This window comes from Arvicanthis niloticus, chromosome 5 (genome assembly GCF_011762505.2).
Source record: "Arvicanthis niloticus isolate mArvNil1 chromosome 5, mArvNil1.pat.X, whole genome shotgun sequence".
Classification (NCBI taxonomy): Eukaryota; Metazoa; Chordata; class Mammalia; order Rodentia; family Muridae; genus Arvicanthis; species Arvicanthis niloticus.
The window spans coordinates 60851799-60859634 of NC_047662.1; positions in this window are offsets into that span (position 1 = coordinate 60851799).

The window sequence follows — 7836 nt, forward strand, 5'->3', positions numbered from 1 at the left end:
TAAGAATAATAGACCACAATTAACATAGGTTTTAAATGAGGCCTAGTACTTGAAAAATAGAATCTGTGGTACGTTTTGTATGTCCAGTGATCTGGAAAACTGAAAGGAAAAAAAAAGTACTTATATACAGTGTGCAAAAATCTTAGAGAATGCGGGGTTCCAAAAGTGAGCCCACCCCCACCCCCTGGAAAAGTTTTTTTGTTTTTTAATCGCAGTATCAGTTATTTTTTTTAGGTATGGAAATGTAAAACCATTAACACTCCGCAGGAGGGCTAGAGAAGCTGTCGCAGTGGCCTGGACCATAAAGAAAATGAAAGGACAAAAGGAAAACTCTCAAATTTTGTTTGTTTGGTCGGTTTTGTTTGTTTGTTTGTTTTTCAAGATAAGAGTTTCTCTGTGTAGCCCTAGCTGTCCTGGAACTCACTCTGTAGGCCAGGCTGTCCTCAAACTCAAAGATCCACCTTTGCCAGCGTCCCCAGTGCTGGGATTAAAGGAATTTGAAATTTAATTTTTCCAAAAGTTAGTAGAGCATTTATAAAGAATTTTGTGACTTGTTGCTAGCTTGGATTTTAGTTCATTTAAAAACATTCACCGGATCTGAGTCACCCTCCTTAAGGGTGATTTTTTTCTGCCCCGCATACAACATCTAGCCTTTGTGATATGTGCCTTTGAGTACAGTTGTTAATGCTCTGCTCTGTTAAAAAGGCTGTTTCATTACTCTACTTAATATTTCTCCCAATAAAATTATTTTATACAAGCAATTTGGTACCTTTGGGAATCTGTGGTTAGGAAGTAAAAATTTTAAGCATATGTAAATTGTATATTTTTAGGAATATAAAACACAACATTGTGGGCCCTTAGAGTTACAGAAAGGGCTGGAGCTATATTCCTAACAAATACAAAATCCTGGGACCTATCTCCCCCCCCCCCCCCCCCCCCCCCGAGAGTTGCTAGATATGGTGGCACTTTCTTGAAATTCCAGCACTGGAGGGACTAGGGACCAACTGGTAATAGAGACAGGGGATCTGGGGCTCAAGGTAATCAATCCTTTATTACATATGGAATTCAAGGGCTATTTGAAACAAAAAATGAAACACAAAGTTAAAATGTCAACTTAGAAGTCGTAATGCAGAATATGCACTAGGCAGAATATATGGGATAATAAAAATGGGTCTGTTAAAATAAACCATTTATGGTCCCAAGTAAAAATCACTTTTGGGGAATTATGTGTAAAATTATCTAGAAGTGCTTTCCTTATGTAAAAGGCCCAATTATCAACAAGTATCTGATAATAGAACATACGGCATAGATAAAATGTGCTAAAATCTGATTAACAGAACATAGAGCATGGATAAAATGTGTGCTAAAATCTGTACAGTTCCCCGGCTTTCTATTTGAAACTAAGCATGTAATAGAGATATTTGAAGTGTTGAGCACCAGTGTTTTCATAATTATGTACCTCGTATTTGTGTATTACACCACAGTTGTATTGATTTATGTGGTGCTCATTATATTGGCCCAGGTTGTTGAGGTGCACATTTTAGACATTCCTTACACACAAATTATTGATGTAAGACGTCAGTATTTCAATGTTTTGAAAGTTTCTGTTGATGCTTTCATTAGAACTTTTATCCCTGTGACTGAAAACATGTATGATAAAATTCTGTGAGGGAATTAGTAGCCAGTAGTAGTCTGCAAATGGCTCTGGGTTTGTTCTCCAGTCCCAGTGCACATTTCTGGTTAACATTACAAGTTCTCCTCTACCAAATACCCCTTCGTCCTTCGCCCTTTAGGAGGTCTCTACAGCAGCTGCTCCTCTTCCTCTCTTCTTCCTCCTCTTCTTTCTCCTCTTCCTCTTCCTCCCCCTCCTCCTTCCGTCCCCAGTTTGCCTGCCATGCCTTGCAGTTAACATAAACCAACATTTCAATATGTACCTGACCCCAACTGATGCTATGTTCTACATAAAAAACAACCGCCTTCTTTTCTGAGTTTTAAGACATCATTGTCATCCTGGTGTAGAAAGGGGATAACCTACTACTGACTGGGTCTCTAATAGTTTACAGGTCTGCCATTTCATTTCATTTCATTTCATCTCTAGTGATTAATTACTAGAATCACTTTGATGAAAATAAACTCTACCATTATTCCTAACATTAGGATCATTCTTGTTTATAAAATAATATGAATCATCAAAAAATATTTTCTAATAGCAAAGCTGAACATTTGGAGCAGTGTTTTCACTCCGTAAAAGATGTCTCTTACGCCTGGTGTGCTGCTTTATACCTTAATTACCAGCGCTCAAAAGGCAGAGACATGTGGATCTCTGTGAGTTTGAGGCTACCCTTGTCTACAAAGGTAGTTCCAGAACAGCCATGGCTACACGAAGAAACCTTGTCTCAAAAATACATACATACATACATACATACATACATACATACATACATACATACATAAAACAAAACACCTTTCTTTTCCCTTCACATTACAGTACTCTGAGCTACCTTAAACTGAAACCCTTCCTTAGCTAGAATTACCTGGACTATCTGTGTGGTTTGTCGCAGCCTAGAAGTTTCTGTAATGCTGTGTGTCTGAACTCTGGATTATGTAAATAATGAGTATTGTTTCTTTTTTTAAATATAAAATTTTTACAGTACTAAGTATGAATTTTCTCTAACTTCAGATTTCCACACACCTGATCTCTAATATGGCCTTTTACAAGCACATTACAAACAAGAAAAACAATTTTTAGACAGGATGTCATGTGTTTAGCTTAGGCAGGTTTTCAAATAAGAATCTGAACATCTCCTGGGTGCTCCTGGGACTACTGGCAACAGGCCACCAACTTGTTTATATAGTTCTGGGGACCAAACCCAGGGTACTTTGTGAACTGAGCTGTATCCCCAGCCAATTTCATACCACAGGATGAGAACAGTATAAATGCTTACACTATATTCAGCTGGTCTGTGTAGATACCACCCTAAGGAAAGAAAATATGTGATGAAGATCAGTACAGGAAGAATGAAAGTTGCCTCAAATTATAGCTATATAGTGTTAATTTGTAGTTCAACTATAATCTGGAATAAGATGACTTATGTTTAGGAGTAGGGCTGCCCCCACACTTTGAGACAGGGTTTCCCAATGAATTCACTGACCTCCAACCACAGCGATCTGCCTGCCTCTGCCTCCCAAGTGCTATGATTAAAGATGTTTATTTGATTTTAAGGCAGTTTCTCTATGTAGCACAGATTGATCTGGATTCTCTGTTCTCCTGCCTTAGCCACTGGGAGAGTGCAGATGTGTGTGTGCTCTCTGACTGACATATTTAATATATTTAATACAGTGTAAAATAGTTACTTAAATGTAGGTATTTTTTCCATTGGGTTTTGGTTTTGTTTCTTTGAGATAGAGTCTCACTGTGTACCCTTGGGTGCCTGAAACGTCCTGTATAAACTGGACTGGCCTTGAATGCATAGAGACATGCCTACCTCTGCCAAGGGCTACAAGTAAAGGTCTGTGCCACCATGCTCCACACTCCCCAAAGTTAGGCAATTTTAAAAGTGAGATTCAGTGTAATAAACAATTTTGTAATGATTTCCTCAGACTGGGAGCCATGGGGGATATTTATCACCTTTATCAGACTTTCAAGTTTTACAAAGTAATCTCGCCTTATATCACTAGTGAGCATAGTTTGTTGTCAAAGCCCATCCCCATAAAAATTGCACACCAGGGATGAATTAAGAGTGTTATATGAGTGAAGAACTCAGTTGTGGGGAGTCTTGCCTCCATAAAGATAGCTTTCAGGTTTGGGAAAGCTGGCCAGGTCTGTGACCTCAGGCTTTAACTGTAATTGCGCTAGATCATTTAAGATTTAAGGAAAGGATACTTGCTGTTCTGAACCATCTCTGATGAGTCCCATCTCAGCGTTGACATCAGCCCTGTCACCTTTCTCTTTGCTCAGCCTCACCCAACCTTGCCTGCTACACTCAATCTGAAGTATTTTTATGACTTCAGACTGAGAATCACTGGTTGGCAGGGCTAATCTCTTTGAGGTTTGTTGGGCCTCCTGAGGCCCCAAGAGCACCAGTGGGTATCGGAGGAGCTCTACACAGCTCAGATATTGGTCCCTGCATCCCTCAGCTCCTGCCACCTTCCCTGACTCCTTCCTCTCAGCCGTATGGTTCCTAGAGATGATGCTGATTTAGTTGGCTGCCATAGCAAGACCAGATAACCAGAATTTAGACCCTAGGTCCACCTATCACCACATACTGCTCAAGCACTCCTTCCAGGTCTTTTTTAGTCTCCTCTGGACCGATTCCCTCCCCAGGGCTACATCCACAGATAAGGTGTAATCAGATACCAGCAGTGTAGGTGTTAGCGGCCTTGCAGGAAAAGGCTTTCACAGGACACAGAAGGAGTGGTATCCAGCAGAGTCAGACTCCCATATCTGGAGTTGGAGATCATATCTATGTCACCAACTCTGCTGTTTTTGGAGGGGTGATGGTGGGAAAGAGTAAATCAGCTTTATTTAGAACACTCACGGATGCTGCACTTCGAAGATTCCCAGCCAGGTTTTGTGGAGTCCTGGTCTCTGCTTCTGTGTCTGAAGTGCAGCATGCCTTCTAGAGGCAAGCAGTAATTTTCCAGTGATGACTTCTTCTCTTTGTAGTGCACAACTCCCTCATTAGAGAGAGATCTTAAACTTACTAATCAAAACTGGACACCACTTCCAGTCAAAGCAAGACCCACTTCTAGGATGGCAGGCAAAATGCAGCCCAAGAGAACCCGTGAGAAAAAAAAATGGCCTAAAAGTATCCTCTAACTTCAGACCTCAACAGACCCACCATATCATAATTTGTGCTGTGTCAGTGTATCAGCAAGGCCAGGTGAACTTAAGATTGTTGGTGCTACCAAATATCAATGCCATCTTGAAGAAGGGCCCCAGAACAATCATTGTATTTCAACAAAACCATGATGAGAAGAGAAAGTGATAAAGTGGAAAGGTTAAAATATTAGTCTTGCTATAAGACTGGAATCCCCAAAGCATCACAATCATTTTTAGACAGCTTTACTTTTCTATTAAGGAATGTATATGGCTCTGTAAACATTTTACCACAGAGGGCTTTTTAATTCTTCTTCAACACATGGCCGATTTCCATCCCTTGCCACCAAATCACCTTCTTTGCAACTTGCTCAAATGATTACAGAACCCAATAAAAACCAGGAGGTTCTGGATGGAACTGTGGGTGCACTAGTTACAGGCTCTGCCACTGGAAAACACCCCAACCCCCAAGGGGAATTATATTCAAGGAAGCGCTACTTCATAGAGGTTTAGAATTGTCTGAATAAAGTTAGCTAATCTCTTATGTAAATTGAAACTAAGAAAACTGCATAAAGTTCTCTCCTTGTGTTTACTTTCTTCATGGAAGCATGCAAGAAACCAGAAGGTGGGAGGTGAGAGACCAGGTACAGCACAGCAGCAGGCTCAGCTGTTTCTGTGGATTCCCCTGGCTCACCCTCCTGGAATTCTAGTCCTGCAGGTCTTTGGTGGACCTCAGTATCTTCACTTTAACACCTGAGATGGATTCTGTTATCAAGTGGCCCCTGGGTATGATTTGGATATATAGGTCAATATTGCTTATTTAAAACCTTATTTTTGCTTAACTGTTTTTAAATGTGGGGAAGATGTTTATAGTTTAGAGTTAAGCATATTTTGGACTCCAAGTAGGAGAATAACTGAAAATCAAAGAAGGAATCATTTCACAAAATGAAAAAGAGACCTTTTAGCATTTGCAGAGGGGAAAGAATCTCAAGAGATACCAGATTTGTACAATCAGAGGTTATGTTAAGAGGGGAAGACATAATGTGATATTTTAAAGCGTACAGTGTCCAATTGAAAATTCTGTATAGAAAACCCACAATAAAATTATCTGCTCAAAATTCTGTTATACTTCACTTTGTTTATATCAGATGAATAAGTCTCTCTCCATATACATATGAATAAGGGTTTTCTTTTACTTTATCATCCAAACCAGACTTTAAGTAACCTAAAATGCTGTTTAAAAAAAAAAAAAAAAAAAAAGGAAGGAAGGAAGGAAGATACAAGGGTTTCAGTGGTTTAAATTATTTATTTAAATGAAAAGCCTATGGTGAAATATTACCATAACATAATGAAACTGACAAAATGTCGGGCCTTTGTGTGTCTGTAAAAGCACAGAAATGGGTGGGGAGGGGGAGGAGATGAATAACTTGAGCTGGAAGAAAATGCACAATTGTAAGAAGACTCAAGCTAGGGTACCTTTCCAGTGTAATCATAGTTTCTTTTTGGCCTTACCAGGTGTCCCTCCCCTGTCTCATTACCGATGGATTCAGAAAAATTGGTGTTTTACTTTCTGTTCTGAGTGCCACTGTTTCCTTGATTTGCTTCTTCTGTTCAGTCGCCAGATCATCTGACTCAGCCTTTGTGTGAGCCTTGCATCCAATTTAAAGACACAGTAGCTATCTGACTTCCTTCGGCTGAAAATTCTCCTCCATATAACAAGTAGTTTCTTTTTATTTTGAAACAATTAAGAGCCCATGTAATGTGAAATACTTTGAATTTTACACACCAAGTAGTTACAACAGATTATATTCTATGTAATACCACATTCCTTAAAAAGAAGCCCATTCAGTCACTCCTCCAAAAGAAATATTGGAGGTATATTTTCCTCTCAGAAGTGATTATGAGGCGCTTACTAGAGAAATCTGATCTGCATTCTCATTGAATTATCTTAGCGTTGTTATGGTTTTGAGACTTTACTCTGTTTTGTCTTGTGTTTAAAGATGAAGGCTCAGATAAATATTACAACCTGTAAAATGTCATTGGTTAATAATTTCTATATTACTGACTTTGTTTGCTTCTGGACTTAGCAAACATACACACACTATTTCATTTTCTGGTATTTTGAGGTGGAGTCACTCTCATTCTGTAACCCAGGCTGGCCTGGTACTCATGGCCATCCTCAGCCTCCTAAGTGGTGTGTACCATCATGCTCAGGGGCCCACACATTTTTAACCCCCTTAAGTCACTTGTACGCTCAGCATGAATCTCTATGTCCCAGTAAATATTTACTGATTCAGTGGGAAAGTTCAAGACACAAGGCAATATAATAATTGCTGGAGTTCTTATGAGCTCCCAAGTCTCCGCATCTCACAAATTTAAGCTGAAATCTCTCGTGAATATAAATTACTTGTTTCTACTTTGAGTTAAAAGCAGCAGACGAGAGGCTCTACGCTAACACAGTTTGAACAGTCTGAAGCAGAGGAACGCCCTTGGTGTTCACACAGCCTGGGATCAAATTTGTTTCCTTTCATTTCCTAAGCCGTTGTGGGTTTAGAGCAGCAGAGATTTCTCCACTTCCATTTTGTTTTTAGCTGTAAGCCCGAGGCAGCAGTTTACGATAGATATTTATGTAGTAACAGGTAGAAGTAGGTAGAGGATGTCAATCTCTCTGCAAACATCCAAGTAAGATACATCTAACAATCAAGTCCCCAGCCAAATCCAACATAGGATGCCATATGAAAATTAGTGTAAAGCCGCCTGCTTTTAAATCCACAACTGCATAGATCCCCTGTATGAAAGCATATAGGGCACAATTCTGTGTATTATCTGGATAATAATATCTATAATTTTCTGTAGTAGAAAATCAGTGTAGTTGTCAAAACCAAAAGTATTGTTATTAATCTATCTTTGATCTCAAACAATTTCAATGACCTGGTGTAGTGATTTCTACAGAAAGCACTGGTGACTATTGGATTTCTAACCCCTGCAATTTACTCACAAAAAGTTTTTAGATATTG